At 44.3% G+C, this 18,653-nt stretch overlaps 1 protein-coding gene across 1 annotated transcript in view; it reads right to left on the reverse strand.

Annotated features, from left to right (window-relative positions):
- The window catches only part of plch1 (phospholipase C, eta 1), a 201,750-nt gene extending 184,181 nt beyond the window's left edge, over window positions 1-17,569 (reverse strand). Inside the window, exons 1-2 of the mRNA XM_070883536.1 lie at window positions 17,517-17,569; window positions 303-1,556 (exon numbers count right to left, since the gene is read on the reverse strand). The gene's annotated coding sequence lies outside the window, so the exon portion shown is untranslated. The remainder of the gene's footprint in view (window positions 1-302; window positions 1,557-17,516) is intronic.
- Between the last annotated feature and the right edge of the window lie 1,084 nt (window positions 17,570-18,653).

An 18,653-nucleotide genomic window follows, 5' to 3' on the forward strand; every position in this document is an offset into this window, starting at 1 on the left:
TGTTAAATCATTAGTTCTATTGTTAACTTCCCGAAGTTATAAGGCTTTTCTTTTCTTTGATTAAAATGCTGATTATTGGTGATGCTTTCTCATCTGATTTAAGATTTAACTTTGTCACCACTACCACATTTACACCACCTTCATGACAACTCAAATTCAATGCAGAAAACAGCTTACAAGCTCACAACAACATACCATTGCTCCTATCAGACATTATAAGCTCGCGGAATAACTGGGCAAAATCAAACAGTAATTTCTCTTTTATTACTCCGTTCTTAAAAATCAAAACTATTCATTCTCACCTAAAACTATGACTTCCTCTCACCATGTTTTCCCAAGATGTCTAAATGTGCTCCTAGCTGTCACCCGAGAGTCTGTATCATGAGGTAACCAGCTGCTCTTCTGATACAGAAGGCTTGTAGGACTTGGATAGCCTTCCTCTCATCACAGCTTGGTCCTGGAAATAATTTGCTGCGGCCTGCATCTGTTGTGTCTGCTGGGCAGCCTAGTCTTGTCTCCAATGTGCTATTCGCCCCATTTGTCTGAAGGCTGGAATATAGTGTTCTCTCAAGTTTGTTCCCGAAGGGCTTTAAGGCTGCAGTTTGTGCTTCCATGGAGCAGGAGACACTGACTTGTCATGATCCATTTTTGAAGTGGAGGACTGTCACAGATGAAGCTGCCACAAGCTCCACTGATATCTGAAATGTGTTAAATGTTTCCCTGATGTTACTCATGAGGGCTGCAGTCAATATTCATACTTGTCATTTGCTGCACATCCTTATAGGCTAACCTCAGTGCCTGCAGGTAAATGTCTCAAATGTCCTTCTTTTCAGGCCAGGACCAATGAGATTTGAGTCCATGGACAGCAGTCTCTGCGGCCTCTGTTGGGGCACAGGTATGTTCCATCTACTCTCCATTTCTTTATCATCCTTATATTCCGTGAATCACCAAATGTCACTTCCTTATTTACACTATCTACACCACCTCCCAGGTGAAAGTATTCGAGTGAGAAAGCAAGTGACGCAGAATGCACTGTCATCTTCCTTCCTGCTCATGTGTCAGCTGTGGCTCAGTTGGTAGCACTCTCATCTGTGAGTCAGAAGGTTGTGGGTTCAAGTCCCACTCAAAAAAATCTAGGCTGACACTCCAGTGCAATGCTGAGGGTGCACTGCACTGTCGGAGGTGCCATCTTTCAGATGAGACGTTAAACCGAGGTCCCGTTTGCTCTCTCAAGTGGATGTAAAAGATCCCATGGCATTATTTCGAAGAAGAGCAGGGGAGTTATCCCCGGTGTCCTGGCCAATATTTATCCCTCGATCAACATAACAAAAAAACAGATTATCTGGTTATCATCACATTGCTGTTTGTGGGAGCTTGGTTGTGTGCAAATTGGCTACTGCGTTTCCTACACTACAATAGTGTCTACACTCCAAAAGTACTTCATTGTCTGTAAGGTGCTTTGAGACATCCGGTGGACGTGAAAGGCGCTATACAAATCCAAGTCTTTCTTTTCATCCGCGAGGTCATTTTCCTCTGCCCCAAATGCTGTGATGTATCTGCAGGAAAGAGGAAATGAGGTAAGAATGGGTGTGTTCATGGAGATTGAGGAGACATTAAAAGATCAATTTTCTGCCAAGTTGGTGCTTTAAAGAATTGCAACTTGCACAGACCCACCCAATCTAGTCACCTCCCAATGCTACCCCAGGAGCTCAATGGACTTATCTTCCTAAGGGGTTAGGTTTTAAAAACAATTGCAATGCCACCTCCTGTCTCCAGCTTTTCATAAACATCAGGAGCTGTTTATTTCCGTGAAACAAGAATAAATGTATAAGGTGAAAGCTAACAAATGAAGGATGTCTTTCACATGGCATCAAGCAACTGATGTTGTAGATAGGTGATGGACTTTTAAGAAGCTGCATACTAGTAAGGTTTGTGAAGAGAGATGGCTACACATATTGCAAGGTAGAGAGTTAGAAAATATTTGAATTATGGTGCAGCATGAAGGATCATTTCTACTCTAAGTAAGAATAGAAGTTAACCAGTGTAGTGGTTCCCATGGTGCCCAGGAGAAACAAAGAAGACAGTATCAGTTCTTACCTTATCAGATCAGTACATTTTTTTCTAGGTCAGTTCTTCTGTGACCATCAATGCCACCACCATCTCCCTCTACCTGGTTTTAAAGACACCTTTGGGCATTTCTACCATGAGAACCTAGCAATCCTTCTCTCATTCTCTTCTAAGGGTCTGACTTAATGAAGTTATGATTTTTTTCTCCTTCATTCTTTGGATCCCTTATTGTTTCTGAAGTTGAAGCCATGATTCTTATAAAATAACAGATTTTTTAAACACATCTATCCACAAAATCTTTCAGAGCTATAAACTACTTACCTGCTGCTCCTGTTCTTCCCAGTTAATGTTGGCTTTTAAAGCCTGCTGGAATAAATTTCCACCTCCACCAGTGCTGTAATCCTGTTTTACATTTATTAGCATTGCCTCAACATCATTCACTATGTAAATGAGCTGACCACACAATGTCCCAGTAGCTCTAACAACCTGAATTTATATTGTGTCTTTAATGCAGAAAAATGTCCCAAAGTGCTTCACCCAGGTGTAATCGGAAACACATCAGCAGGTGGAAGTTTCACCTCAGCAGCACAGAATGTTGCAAATGACCACATGGATTTTCGGGACCCATGATATTAACCAATGCAAACAACAAGATTCTCATCTTGGAACTCAGTGCATGCTTTGTATATTGACGCATAATGATGATAAATGATTTCCAACATTTCAGGATTTTACTAGTATGGAACATGTGTTACCTAAAGGAAAAATATCTGGTTCAAAATTGGCAGGGGTCCAAGATTATTTTAGAAGTTGTGGAGGATTTTTGTGTGCCTGCTATTACAAACATATTATATTTCACCTTTTGAGGTTCAATGAATGCTTCGTTTGCTGGTGCTTTAGAAGTATCAAGTTACTGTCATTTAACTCGCCTGAGATAATTACACTTTCACAGCAAATCATTGTGGAAATGTAGACAGATGATCATTATTACAAATCTGAAAAGAAAGACCCTTGGGATGAGTCCTCAAACCTCAATTATTTAAAACAAAAAAAATACAAAAAAGTAAAATGTGGGTCACTAAGTTCTTACATGTATGAGTCTTTCGTAGTCTGAAACCAGGGTTAAAAGTAGCTTAAGTTTGACTACAAAACATCAACATAAGAATTGCTAGATGAAAAAAGACCACGATAATGAAGTTGTGACCTATCATAGCAATCACTCTCTATCAATTAGTCTATAACAGACCCAGATATGAAGCAAGCAAAACCCAAGTGATAAAGAGCTTTTGGAACCATAGGTTCAGTCACCTGTTCCTCCCAAGCATGCTACACTTACCATATATCATGTCTCAAATTAAACTCTATGCCAAAGTCATTTTCTAATTAACTATTGAAATATTGCCACCAGAAAAGTATACGTTGTGTACCATTTTTGCTGCCCTTCATCATCAAAACTATTACTGAGGAGATATGTTGTGGATTGTTCGACATTGGAGACCTTGGGGTGAAAATTCCTTTAGGCCTGCTCTCGAGCCTGAAATGGATGCCACACATGGAGCACGCGCTTCCACTGGTAGGCCCAAGGATGTCCTGAATTTGGGTCTCGGGCCTCTATTATTTGGGCAAGCTGCCAGCATCTGCTGCGCCTTCACAGGCAGCTCACCTATTTAAAAAAGACTAATGTCTGCCCATTTGCTTCACTGGCAGCGGCTCGAAGGTAGGTCTTGGAAGGGATGGAGAGGCAATAAGTGGGGGGGGGCGGCGGGTGGTGATCAGGAGTACTGTAGGTTCATGGAAGCAATCCTGCTCTTCCTGGTTCCACAGGTATGATTTTCGAAGCGTTTCTTTTATACTGAAGAAGGCAGAGCAAAGCAGGCCCAGCTCTGGCTCCGCTCATCACTAACCAACTTCCCAGAGGATCTAAAACAGGTGTGAGGCCCAACATTAGTATTGGGTCAGGCATCTTTCAGGCGCACACTGGTCCTCAAAATTGGCCCGTATGGTGTCCGTTAAACAGCCGCAATGAGATCCAATTTCTATCTCCTTAATTCAAATTATAAGATTTCTCTGAAATATTTACAATCCAAAGACACGGAAATTCAAATCACATTAGATATTCACATGTACTTTCATTTTCCATGACTTTTCATTTCAGGCTTTATCATTCTAATTAATTTAGTAAAATGTCCTTTTTCATCGCAGCATAAATACAATAATGCTTTCCAGTACAGTTCTGGTGTTATCTAACCTCAGAAGCTTTTGGTGCAGCTTTTCCACAAAATCCTGTTCTTCAGCTATTCTATTATGAAAATGCGTATTGAATGTAAACAAGATACATTCTCTCCTTTAATCCTGCAATCTATTTTTCACAGTGATATACATCAGAGATGTCCTGCCTTAAGGCATCATCCAATTTGACAACTAGGCTTTAAAAAAATTGAGATAAAATCACACTGGACATGTACAACTACAATTTTACACCATCTTTGACAAAATATATAGCTTTATAGACGAGCACAATCAATGACAAAGATTCTCAAATGTACCCGAGTGACACACAATCATAAATTTACCTGCCAGGCTTCTGATTAGAATGGAATTGGACAATGCATAATTAGCATATACCTGACCCTCCAAAGCACTGGCTTAGTTATGTCCATTAAGGGATTTCAATACTCAGGGATAGAAACGTGCACCAGAGTTCAACTGGACAGGAACAAGTAATACTTGTAGTGGGAAAGGAGAAGCAGGAAACTTTATCCTGGAGGGCTAGCTTGTGTCCATCCTCAATTGATGAGGTTGTGCTTCATGGTGAAAGGTGTTTCAATTCTTTCCACCAACACAGCACAGATGTGGGTAATAATGTGGATGAGTTAGTGCACGAGAGAGATGAGCTTCCATGGGCTAAAATACTATTCTCATTCCTGGCTTTTCTTATGTTCTTATCCTATTTGTAGCATGATACAAAAGCAAGCATTTAAGCATGGTCTAACAGAATAATCTTCACAAAAATGCTACCAACTGTTCAATTGACTTTAAAAAAAATACAAGGAGATTTTTTACTGTACACTGACATGTATAATGAACATTATGTAACAATTACAAAACTTACATACGAAACATATGCCATACGTTACATTGCAGGCTTTAAAATGAATATTGAAAGATGAGCCAATCCTAGGAATGCTCATGTTTGAATAGCCTTACTCATGAGTATAGCCCTAAATCAGCAACACGTTAAGGGTATATTTCTTTTATTTGTTCTGTACGTGCTGTAATGTTGGAGCTGGTCTGGTAGGGAAAACTTATACTGTATCATCATCATCATAGGCAGTCCCTCAGAGTCGAGGATGACTTGCTTCCACACTAGAAATTAGTTTTGAGGTGACTGAAGAGTCCAATGCGGGACCTACAGTTTCTGTCACAGATGGGGTGAACAGTGGTTGAAGGAACAGATGAGTATGGTGCTTGGGTTGCCACCCGCTCTTTCCGCTGTTAACACGTGGCTTCAGTTTGCTCTTGGCGAAGAGACTAGAGGTGTCCAGCGCCTTCCCGGATGCTTTTCCTCCACTTTGGGTGATCTTGGGCCAGGGATTCTCAGGTGTTGGTGGGGATGTTACATTTTTGCAAGGAGGCTTTGAGGGTGTCCTTGAAGCGTTTCCTCTATCCAACTGGGGCTTGCTTGCCATGTTGGAGCTCCGAGCAGAGCGCTTGTTTTGGGAGTCTCGTGTCAGGCATGCGGGCGATGTGGCCCATCCAGCGGAGATGATCGAGCATGGTCAGTGCTTCGATGCTGGGGATTGAGCGAGGACACTGACATTGGTGCACCTATCCTGCCAATGGATTTGCAGGAGGCAGCGTTGGTGGTACTTCTCCAGTGTTTTGAGGTGTCTGCTGTACATAGTCCATGTCTCTGAGGGTGGATATCACACTGCTCTGTAGACCATGAGCTTGGTTTGAAGTCCTGGTCTTCAAACACTCTCTTCCTCAGGCAACCAAAGTCTGCACTGGCACACTGAAGACGGTGTTGGATCTCGTCGTCGATGTCTGCCCTTGTTGACAGTAGGCTCCCGAGTAATGGAAAATGGTCCACTTTGTCTAAGGCCTCATCGTGGATTTTGATAACCGGGGGACAGTGCTGTGTGGCGGGGCAGGTTGGTAGTGGACCTTTGTCTTATGGATGTTTAGTGTAAGGCCCATGCTCTTGTACGCCTTGGTGAAGGTGTCGATGACGGCTTGGAGTTCAGCCTCCGAGTGTGCGCAGACCAGGCGCGACTGCGTACTGTAGTTCGATGACGGAGGATGGGATGACCTTGGATCTGGCCTGGAGGTGCGGGAGTTCCCGTTTGTCCTGTAATTTAGCTCCACTCCAGCGGGGAGCTTGCCGAGGGTGAGCTGGAGCATTGTAGCAAGGAAGAACGAGAAGTGCGTTGGTGCGATGATACAGCCTTGCTTGTCCCCGGTCTGAACATGGAATGGGTCTGTGGTGGATCCATTGGTCAGGATCTGTCGAAATCTCGACCTCCGAAAAGAATGACTCCGACACTTACAGCTCCGGTAGAAGATTCTTTAATTTACTTGCTCGCAAGGGGTAGGTCACACTCAGTCAAGGGCTAAGTGAACACCTCCGAAATGGTTCAGTTTAACAAGATATTTATACAGTAAAACCAAAGTTCTGGCCTCTCCCTGTCTATTGCTCTGTCTCACAGTCAGTGAATACAGATAAAGAGTTAATTACTATATCCTGGTCCTGACATGGTATCCAGATATTTCCTTTTGTCAGGGTAATCAGGAAGCCAAACGGCCATTACTCCATGAGTCATAGGTAATGGGCTATCACCTGTCTTGTATTGTGTCAGGATTGTTTCAATTTCCTGGTCAGTTTATCTGTTTGCATCAAATGGATGAGGTCTCGGAAAGAGATAATGGCTAGAAGATAAGGGTGGGGTGACATGGAACTCCTGTAGTGTAGACAATAGGAGAGCACCATGGGGGGTTACTTGTCTCAGCATGACTTGTCTCCTAGCTGTCTGATGGCCATCAGCCATCTAACAGCAGGTTTAGCTGTTTATGCAAGCTGACTGCTAAAATGCAGAAAGTTCTGGAAGGGCCAGGACTCCATTTTAATCAAAAGGCACACAAATACCGTATGGTATCAGCTTAGATAAAAATACTTTCCACAGATCACAGCTTGCATGTCATCGTGGAGCAGGCAGAGAATGGTGACAAACTTTTGAGGGCAGCCGAATCTGAGGAGGATGCTCCATAATCCCTCACGGTTGACAGTGTCACAGTAACACAGCTCCTGTTACAACATCTTTAAACAAGGCACCTTTATTATGTTCAGTAGTATGCGTTGCATTCATGTTTTTAAATTGAAGCACTCAACACTACATATAATATACTACAGTGAAACCTGTACAGACACTCCCAAAAACAGACACTTACTGACAGTCCCAAATAACTTGCATTAAAATAGATACAAACGGCCCTTGAAACCACAAACACTCACAAATTATGAAATTATGAACTATAGACAGCCTTCAAAGCACCAAGTCAGTTTACAACATAAAACACCGGACACACAGGTAAGGGTGAGGCTGCAGCGGGTGAAAAAAATAGTTTTTGTGGAATGGCAATCTCTTTACCCTGCTGCATGCAGAGAAACTCCCCCATCTCTGTGATTGAAAGCTTGCACATTTTTATCACAAGGATAGGGACTTCTCTGCCGCCTTGAATGCTGAGTAAAGAGATCTCCATTACACAAAAGCTGGGAACTACCAGTCCGGAGTGGGATTGGGGGCGGGGGGGCAAGACAGAGGGGCCGGGAAGAGAGATGGAGAGAATGGTTTCCCCTTTGCCCCGTCCTGTTTTCTCTCTTCACCTGCTCTTGGGTGGCCTTCTGGTTCTTGGAACTTCTCACACAACAGTTGCTGGCATGAAACCACAAATAAAGATTCTCAAGGAACCCAACTTTTATATGATAAAGTCATGTGATCCAGTGTGAGGTGTTCTGGGATCACATGGTCACAACATCACGTGACTAAACTTCCAGGAATGCCTCCAACCAGAGTTGGCAACCCTACTCCACCAGTACATCAAGTACTGATGAGTTACGAACAGCCCCCTCCCTACCCACTCCCCAGCACTTCAACGATTAGCAGCTGCAGCACACAAAGGGAGGGGGTCTCGAACAGGGGTCTACAGGACATTAATCCTCCCCCTCCCAAATTAGATGGGATCTGCCAGGCATTCCGGCCTTACAGCATCCATTTTGCCCTGTACAGGCTGCCAATGTCACAGATCCCAGGATCAAGACATCCCTTCCTCGATGGAAAAGGACCCTGGTATGGCAATGAACTAGGTAACCCAACCAACAGAAAATAGACTGAAATCACATCCTGCTGGCAGGGCTTCAGAATTAGGCACAATCCCATGTGAGGGCAAAAAAAAGGAATGCTGCAGGAGATTCAGCCAAACCTGGAATATTTGCCTCATCCAGTTCACTGTACATACAATGACAATTTTGAAAATAAGGATACCTGCAAATAAAGGACACCTATTGCAAGTCCCTTGGGTGTCCCTAATTTACAGGTTTCACTGTATAGTAAATTTAAGTTTACCTGACAGCACATTCTTCTAGTGCTTTGAGAAATGTAGTAGTAATAGTTCACCTATTGGGGATTCTTTTTTGCTCCAATCCCTTTTTCAATTTTTAAAAATAATATTCTGCCTCACATTTTATTTACTTGCCTCACTTTAATGCTGATGCTCTGTTCCAGGGTTAAAATACAGTTTTATCTTAATGTTGTTAGCAACCATATATTATCTAATGAAAGGAGCAATATTTTGTAACTATTTACTTGGTTAATATCCTTCCACTTGTAACCTTTAATTAGTACATAATTATAATGCATTAAGTTAAGATTGCATCATCAAGCTCTTAGAAGCTGAGCACATCAAATATTTATGAAAGAGAAAAGGTTTCAAGAAAGTGAAGCCAAAACAATTTAGAGAATTCTCAAAAGGGAGAAACAATGGTCAAAAAGCTTAAAAAAACTTTTATTTGCTGTCTTCATACCTTATCTCATTTTAATGTGAGCTTATTTAATTTGTAAATTTAATCTTTTTCCATTCTAATTACAGAACTGTAAAAATGTTCCCAACAATATTGAAGTACCAGCTGAGATTATCAGCACCTAATCAGCTGCAACAATGCTAAGAACTTAACTTTGACAGCAAATATAACAAAACTGATATGCCAAGTACAGTACCTGTGCAGTGGAACCTGTTCCCAACGAACTCTCAGACAACGTGTGACATCTGACCATGCGACACATTCTCAGTTTGACAATGTTACGACATTTACCGAATAAAGGTCGAGTCCCCTGTAATCGAATGTCTTTGTTTGTGGTTTTGTGCCAGTAGCTGTCACACGAGAAGTTTAAAAAAAAATAATTGGGATGTGGCACCACTGGCAAGGCTGGCCTTTATTGCCCATCCCCAATTGCCCTTGAGAAAGTGGTTCTTCTTGAACCGCTGCAGTTTGTGTGGTGACGGTGCTTCCACAGTGCTGTTAAGTAGGGAATCCAGGATTTTGACCCAGCGACGATAAAGGAACAGTGATATATATCCAAGTCACGATGATGTGTGACTTGGAGGGAATGGAGTTCCCATGCACCTGCTGCCTTTGTCCTGCTGGGCAGTGGAGGTCGTTGGTTTGCGAGGTGCTGTCGAAAATCTGAGAACCAGAGGTCACTTGCGAGGGGAAAATGTGATGACAGGTTGTGCTGGTATATTTAAGCTTCCAAAGGCAGATTGAGAACATTTGGGAGGGAGAACAGATAACATTATGTGTAATAGTGAAACAGCAGTTTTCTGGTGAGCAGTGATTCTGCAGGAAGACTGACCGATAGCTGGGACTCACAGGCTTGCCCATCACTCTATAGAGCAGCAGAGAGACTTGGGACAGCTATCCACTTTCACACCCTAAAACCCAAACTCCTCAAAGAAGCAGATCCAGCTACAGAAGCTGTGGGAAAAAAAGACAATGGCAGAGTCAGGAGAAGAACTGCCAGCAGCTGTTGAGTGTATGGACGCAGCACTAGGGTCGGAAAGGACAGCCTCTCTCAACATTCGCGCATGCTTTCCTTAATTCGGGAGGCTGGTCGAGAAGTGGCAGAAAATTTTGTGAAATGGCTTTTTGCTTTTGTCGAATGGTGAGTTCTTTACCCAGCATCCATAGTGGCAGAAAAACTGCTCTATCCCTGGGACAGAGACATGCAACCATTCAACACCAGAGATAGAGCGGTTTCTGTCACTATGGATGCTAGGTAGAGTTCCCATTCCACAAAGCTGTTCCTTTCACAGAATCCGCAGCTGGTTCGCTCTAACCTACATACACAGACCTCACGAAAGTGATGGGCCCAAGAAAATTTGGGGGCAGAATGGAAGAATGCTGCAATGGTAAGTGCCAGTGTTCCCGACTCAAGTGAAACATAGTGAGAGAGGAAGTATCAATGGGTTTAGCAGCTTTGAAAGTAGATAAATCTCCAGGCCCGGATGAAATGTATCCCAGGCTGTTAGAAGCAAAAGAGGCAATAGCAGAGACTCTGACCATCATTTTCCAATGTTCTCTGGCTACAGGTGTGGTGCTGGAGGACTAGAAAACTGATAGCGTTGTACCCTTGTTTAAAAAGGGAGAAAGGGATAGACCGAGTAATTACAGGCCAGTCAGCCTGACCTCGGTGGTGGGAAAACGATTGGAAACAATTCTGAGGGACAGGATAAATCTTCATTTAGAAAGACATGGATTAATCAAAGACAGTCAGCATGGATTTGTTAAAGGAAGGTCATGTCTGACTAACTTGATTTGATTGAATTTTTTGAGGAGGTAACAAGGAGGGTCGATGCAAGTAGTGCGTTAGATGTAGTGTATATGCATTTTAGCGAAGCTTTTGATAAGGTCCCACATGGCAGACGGGTCACGAAAGTAAAAGCCCATGGGATCCAAGGCAAAGTGGGAAGTTATATCCAAAATTGGCTGAGAGGCAGGACGCAAAGCGTAATGGTTGATACGTGTTTTTGTGACTGGAAGGCTGTTTGCAGTGGGGTTCTTCAGGGCTCAATACTAGGTCCCTTGCTTTTTGTGGTATATATCAATGATTTAGACTTGAATGTAGGGAGTATGATTAAGAAGTTTGCAGATGATATAAAAATTAGCTGTGTGGCTGACAATTAAGAAAGCTGTAGACTGCAGGAGATATCAATTAACTGGTCAGGTGGGCAGAACACTGGCAAATGGAATTCAATCCGGAGGTGTGAACTATGCATTTGAGGAGGGCTAACAAGGCAAGGGAATACACATTCGGCCCGAAATTGGTCACTACATAAGGTCCGCCCATTTCTCGGCGGTATGCCGGTGGTGCGTCGTTTCAAACCGCCGGCATACTGCCGAGACCGAAGAGCGCAATTTTGGTTGATTTTTTTTTGCCGGTATGCGAGTGGTGTGCAGCGGGCGGCAGGTAACATTGATCCAGATCGCATTTTTTGTCGATGGACAGTGTGCCACTGAACTGCGCATGCGCAATTGTTTTAATCTCTTTTTTTTCAGAGAAGCTTTTTACTCCCGATTTCGGGGGTCAGAGGTCATCCACGCATGTGCAGTGAGTTGAAGTCGAGGGAGAGAGAGTGAGAAGGAGCAGCAAGCTAGTTGAGGGTCAGTTGGTTTAATAACAGATTGTAGAGTTAAAAGATATTCATAACAAATAATAATTATATTATCACCAATAATAAGACATATTTTACAAATCAAAAATCGTAACAATATAAATATAATGGAAATGCTCAAAAAAAAGTCAAAGCGCAGGGACATCATGAAGGACGGGAGGTTGAGGGCGCCCGCCTTCGACAAGATGGAGTTACCTGCCCTTCTGGATAATATTACGGAGAAGTATTCCGACCTAACGAAGGGTGGTCATGGTGTGAATGTTTGAAAATGTATAGAATATGAATGTTTGAAAATGTATAGAGACATTGAAGTTGAGAATGTGGGAAAATGTATAAAGAAAGTGAAATTGAGCAAAGAAATCATGGGAGAATAACTAAAAGAATGTCAGTCTGCAAATATTACAACATCAGCACAATTAACAGATTTGCAAGGTCTAAGTTACTAATCACGCCAGTAAAATTGTAACATTTAGAAGCAATGCCTGAGAAAGTACTTTGAGCAAAGTGTGAGAAAGTTCTTTGAGTAAAGTGTGAGAAAGTTCTTTGGGAAAAACAGACCATACTGAAGTCGGCTTATGAGTGGACAAAGGGAAGGAGGGATCAAAAGAGATAGGCTGAACTAGGATGTCACTCTAAATTGTATCTTGTTATCTTGTACCGAAAATGTATAACCGTTGTGCCTTTACAATGTAACTTCATTTGTCCGTAGGAAGTGGGTACACTCTATCAAGAGAGTATTCCTTCTGTCTGATAAGTCTCGGCCGGTGAGACATAATATTAAAGACTGCTTGGTTATAAGCTCCTTTGGTGTTCGCCTCAGTGTATTCGATGAAACAGATTGAGGGAAAAGAATCCAGAAATCAACATTTGGTGTCAGAAGTGGGATCTCAACGGACGACTGCCGAAAACTTGCGAATTAAGAGCCAGACTAACCTTGGACGAGACGAGGGGAAAGTGACCACTGGAGTAAGTATACTTTCAATACTGCTCCAGTTTCCCCCGGTTTCAAAAGTCTGAGGAAAGTTTAGCCACTCGCTGGTTCTCAGGTAGTGTCTGAACGAGATCCAGGTCAATCTGGCGAATACCTTCTAAACTTAGGAAATAAGTGTCCAAGTCAGGTGTGACGTCGACCTTGTATATCACTTGGCCCGTCTAGGCACTGATTGGATTTAAACTGCGCGGTAACATGAAAGGATAGGGAAATCTGGAGACTATAAGCATCCAAGTCAGGTGTGGCGTCGACCTTGTATATCACTTGGTCCGCCTAGGCTCTGGATAAGTTAACCATAACCACCACGGGGCGACGTGGGGACATCTGGACTAATTAGAAACAGTTAAGATATAAGGGGCGACGCGAAAATGGGTAATCAGTTAGATAAAACCACGGATGCAGGTAGTCCGCTACAAAAGTTATGTGAGGAATTCCCTGAAAGAGCTGAACAATTTAGAAAATTATCAGGAGCCCTGAACAAATTATTAGGAGATGACCAATGGCCCCTAGGTGGCACTAGAAGCGTGGAGGTAGCAAAAAAGGCACAGGGATTGATTTGGAGAAGGGGGCGAGGGAAAAGGGACAATAATTTAATTGCAACATAACGACACTATTGTCAAAAATTAAAAGATGCATCACTTCTGTCAAGTTGGCAAATAAACGCCACTAAATTAGGACTCTCATTGACAGAGGGAGGACATGTTAAAACCGTAGACGTCTTAAAAAAAGAATGCGCGCACGAAAAACGTACTAAGAGATCCGCTGGAACCTCTGAGAAAGGTATTGACCGACTACGTAGTCAAATGGCTGGCTTTGCGTTGACCGAGGCTGATGATGAAATTGATGAATGGTCACTGACTCGGCGCCCAACGGCGCCTCCCGCAGCCCCTAGCCCCTTGCTCCAGTCCTCTTCCCATCCCCCTCCACATTACACTCCGGCGAAAGGAGTTAAAGATAAATGTAACCCCACACCAACGAAGCAACAAGCCCAAACTGACTCCTCATCCTCTGATAGCGATTCGGATCCCCAGTTCACAGGCAATATAGCTGAGAGGACCAGATCTCACACTCGGAAGGGCAGAACTATATCTCGACATCACAGACAGTCCCGTAAATCTTCTAGTCAAACTACCAGTCCCAGTTGTGAAAAGCATAGCAAACGCTCCCGCCGATCGAGACGCGGAGGTGTCGAGCAGTCAGACAGCTCTGAAACATCTTCCGACCTAGAAATGCCTTCCAAGATCCCAAAGCCCCGACACCAATTCCCAGTCCGACCAATGCCAAACCCTGATGCACAACAAGCTGCAAACCACCCCACCATAGATGTCTATGTGCCCTGGAAACCGAACAAAATTATGGCCCTTATGGCCAGCATACCAGATCGAAAAAAAGAACCTATCAAATTTATAGATCGTCTTCGAACTACTATTTCAGTTTATAATGCAGAATCAAGGGACCTGTGGGCCTTGGTAAAGCAAACCCTGAGCCCAACTGAGCATACCCGATTTCTAACTCACCTAGGACGTGCTACTCATGATGCATTGGTGGTTGCACACCCTAACGATGTCCAGGATCGCCTAAACGCTATCTTTAATGCTCTCACCTCGACCCTTCAGAAGCCCATCAGTATGGCCGCAGTATTAGAAACTAAACCCAAACGAGAAGAAACTGCTGATGAATTCATGGAAAGATTTATTGAAATATACGGGAGTCAATTAGGAGATAATGCCTTCAGGGAAGGAGAGGATTCTCCTCAATTCTGTGCTATCCTACTTCAGTGCCTGCCCTATTCGATTGCTCACGCTATCCGGACAAATAATATGAATTGGGCAGATAACAGTAAAGCCCAGATGGAAAGGGCGGTTAAATATTATTGACAGGAAAAGAAAGGAGAGGGGGGAGGTGCGCCCCCAACCCGGGTCAAGACTGAATACGTGACTAAAAAGGAAGAGATGCCTCGGGTGGAAGGACCAAAACCCGAACCAAGGGGATACCAGATGGAACCGCAGTGTTGCGTGCAGGGTTGGGTGGATAAGCAAGGATACGGTTATACTAAACACCCAAACGGCCCGGGCCCTGCTAATTACGGACCGCCCTATTGTCCCCGGCCTGGTATGGGAAGAGGTCGGGGTTGGGTAAGAGGAAATGAATGCTTTAATTGTGGGCAAGAAGGACATTGGAATAGAAATTGTCCCTACCGTCAGCACGAAAAAGGAAGAGGAGGGGGGCAAGGGGGGAGAGGACGAGGATCTTACACTAACTTCTCCCAGAACAACCCCTTTGGCCAATCGTCCCCCAATTATTCATATTGACTACGTAGCTTGATTGTACAGGGACCCTCCCCGGACGACAAACTGATGATATTGTTAAAAGTTCTGAATGAGTGGCAACCCTTCTTGATAGATACGGGAGCCTTCATGTCTTCTGTACAATCAAAGCTTAAACTCCCTGCCTCCACTGAAACACAGGGACTGTCAGGATTCCTGGGACAAGTCTCTACATTCCCGGTGTCAGAACCGGTTAAAGTGGGTTACCAGGAAGAATCGGTGGAACATCGATTTGTTATCACTATCAATCTGGACTGTAACTTGATGGCCAGAGACCTCCTCTGCAAATTCCAGTTGCATTTGGAGTGTGGAGATGATGGGATTATTGTAAAACAAGGAACCCTTAAGCGGCAGTATAATAGCACTAGAACCCCTCAGTGGTGGTCTCTGGACCTGCCGCAGGCACCCTATCATGTGACCCTAGCATACGATCCCAGTGGAAAGAATCAGGACCTGCAGAACTTTTATCAGGATCACGAAGGGGAAGTGAAGGAAATTCTATTAAGGGCTAGAGTGACAGGACCGGAAGGGAAGGCAGATTTTGTGGAAATGGATAAGAATCTGTGGAGACAGCCCCCAACGGTGGCACCACATATTACTCGTGAAGTATTAGCTCCTCACCACGCTAAAGATTTGGGAGTTATGGTGCACCAGGCTATAGATGAGGCTGACCCTACCAGCCGGGATGTGCAAATTGTAAAACATGGCCAAACAGTCCAATTCCACGGGGACCCCGAGAAGGTCTTAACGACTCTGCAGCATCATACTGGCTCTGACATACCTGGCTATGTGGATCCTCATGTGTGGGCAGAGGACCCCTCCCAAGTGGGTTATACTCCCATTGATCCGATTGAGATCTCAGTGCAGGGCAATGTGGATTGGCCCTCTATCCGACAGTACCCACTGAAGTCACAGGCAATACCGAGTATCCACCGACTAATTAAGGGACTAGTAGAACAGGGGATTTTGGTCCAATGCCAGTCCCCGTGTAATACTCCTGTACTGGCAGTCCCTAAGCCAGGCAGACCAAACGAATACCGTTTAGTTCAAGACCTTCGAGCTATCAATGCTATCGTCCAGCCCCTGCACGCTCTGGTTCCCAACCCAGCACAGATACTGTCAATAATCCCAGCAAACGCCAAGATCTTCGCTATAATAGACCTTCAACATGCCTTCTTCACTTTGCCGCTAGCCCAGGCGAGTCAGTACCTGTTCGCCTTCACTTACCAGGGACAGCAATATACCTGGACTAGACTTCCCCAAGGGTTCATCCACTCCCCGACCTTATTCTCAAGGTGCCTGCAGAAACAGTTACAATCCCTCACGCTAACTAAGGGATCCACTTTAATTCAGTATGTGGACGATTTACTGGTAGCCAGCGCAGGTGAACCAAGTAATCAGGAGGATGCTAATCAGTTACTGAATTACTTGTCCTCCCTGGGATACATAGTTTCCCCGTCAAAAGTCAAAATTGGCCAGTCTCAAGTCAAATTTTTTGGGATAATTTTATCAGGCACCCACCGAGCCTTGGAGGCTAGTCGAATCGAACCCATCTGCCAGTTTCCAGTCCCTAGCACGGCTAGACAAATGCGGCAGTGGCTGGGTATGATAAATTACTGTAGATCCTGGATCCCTAATGCTGCCCTGATGACCAAGCAACTCACACCATACACTACCAAGGAAGGCAGCTTTGAAATAGAAACCACAGACGTCCAAGCCTTTAAGGAACTAAAAACAGCCCTACTGCAAACTCCGGCTTTGGGCCGGCCCCTCTATGACCGGCCCTTTCAACTGTATTGTACGATCTTGAAAGATTGTGCTACCGCTGTCTTAACTCAGAAACATGGGGATAAGCATAGGCCTGTTGCCTACTACTCTTCTAAAATAGACCCTGTTGCCTTGGGACACCCCGTATGTACTCAAATATTAACTGCCATCTACAATAGCTTTCAATCTGCCGCCAACCTTACCCTCCAGCAGGATATTGTTGTATATACCTCTCACTCCGTAGCTGCCCTCTTGGGTCAACTGCAGACTCAACATCTTACCATGGCCAGGCAAAGTAGATATGAGATCTACCTACTAAGTAATCCAAGGCTGACCTTTCGGCACTGTACTGCCATTAATCCGGCCTGTTTTCTGACCAAGCCACCCCAAGATGAGGAAGAACCGAGTCATGACTGTTTATCTTTAATTCAAGAAGCTAACTCGGTCAGGGAGGATTTAGTTGATGTACCAATGGAGGACCCTGACTGTATTATGTATGTTGACGGAAGCTCTTCCATTGATCTAGAAGGCAGACGAAATTCGGGATACGCCATAGACCAGGAGAATCAGGTCCTGGAATCTGCCGCCTTTGAGACTGCCTATTCCGCTCAACAAGCTGAACTATTCGCCCTCACCTGAGCCTGTATCTTGGCTAAAAACCTCAAGATTTCCTCTTCTCCATAGCTGAACATGGCCGTCGAAATAGCCAGCTACACCACAGTGACCTGAGAAGAGAGACGAGGAAACTGAACTCTATTAATCAGCAAAAATTAGACTATTGAATTTTGAGCTGTAAGATGAAACCATGTCTGTTTGCAACAGTCTGTATAATAGTGTTGATATATGACAGTTTCGGCGCATGGGAAGGGAGACAGAGGCGAGAGCTCAATGTAAGCACCTTTTTGTATATGTCTTATGTTTATGCGCAAAATGGGCACTTTTCTAGATGCTGGGTGTGTTCCCATATCCCTATACATTCCAAAGGGGGAATTCCTTTGCGCCCTGTTCCACTGACCCTAACTGAGACTGTCAGATGGATTCAGAGCCAGACTATCATGAGAGGAGGGGGGCCAATGCGAATACAAGAGATGAAAGGCGGGTCAAAAGAGGGATCACGAAGATCAGGAGGAGTATCATACAGTTACCACATGAACAACCAAGGGGAGGTCACCAAGTGGGAGAGTGCTGGAGACCCCATTAGTCAGACGTTCCAGGGATGGTACCAACCAACCTACAACCGTGAAAAAGAACCCGCATTCATAGCCCTGACCAATACCTCAGGGATGGGGAGGCCAACCGGGGACGTATGTCTAACCCAAAATGACACCAGTAACAAGGGACATATCATAGGGTACAGCAATTGCCCACACAATCTCAACATCATCACAGGTGCACGAGTCACCATCCTCTCTCACCTTCCGGATAAAACAGGTGGAAGTTTGTGGGCCCAGTCCTGGGACCCGGAAGCAATATATCAGAAAGCAGCTTTTAACGGCGCGTATTTCGTGTGCGGTCATAAGGCATATCCTTGGTTGCCTAGGTGATGGATAGGGTCCTGCTATCTGGGATATGTGGTGCCATTTGTGCGGCAAGTACGTACCCTGGCAGAAGCACATGCCTCCAGCCGATACAAGCGAACCATCACCCCCGCCGACAAGTTCTTTGGGGTCATGATGTTCTCAATCGGGATAAGACGTCTCATGGATGAAGTACAGAACCTAGAGACAATATTAGAACAGATAACTAACAATACTGCTGAAGCTCTGGAGGGC

Source organism: Pristiophorus japonicus, chromosome 6, assembly GCF_044704955.1.
Source record: "Pristiophorus japonicus isolate sPriJap1 chromosome 6, sPriJap1.hap1, whole genome shotgun sequence".
In the NCBI taxonomy this organism is placed as follows: domain Eukaryota; kingdom Metazoa; phylum Chordata; class Chondrichthyes; family Pristiophoridae; genus Pristiophorus; species Pristiophorus japonicus.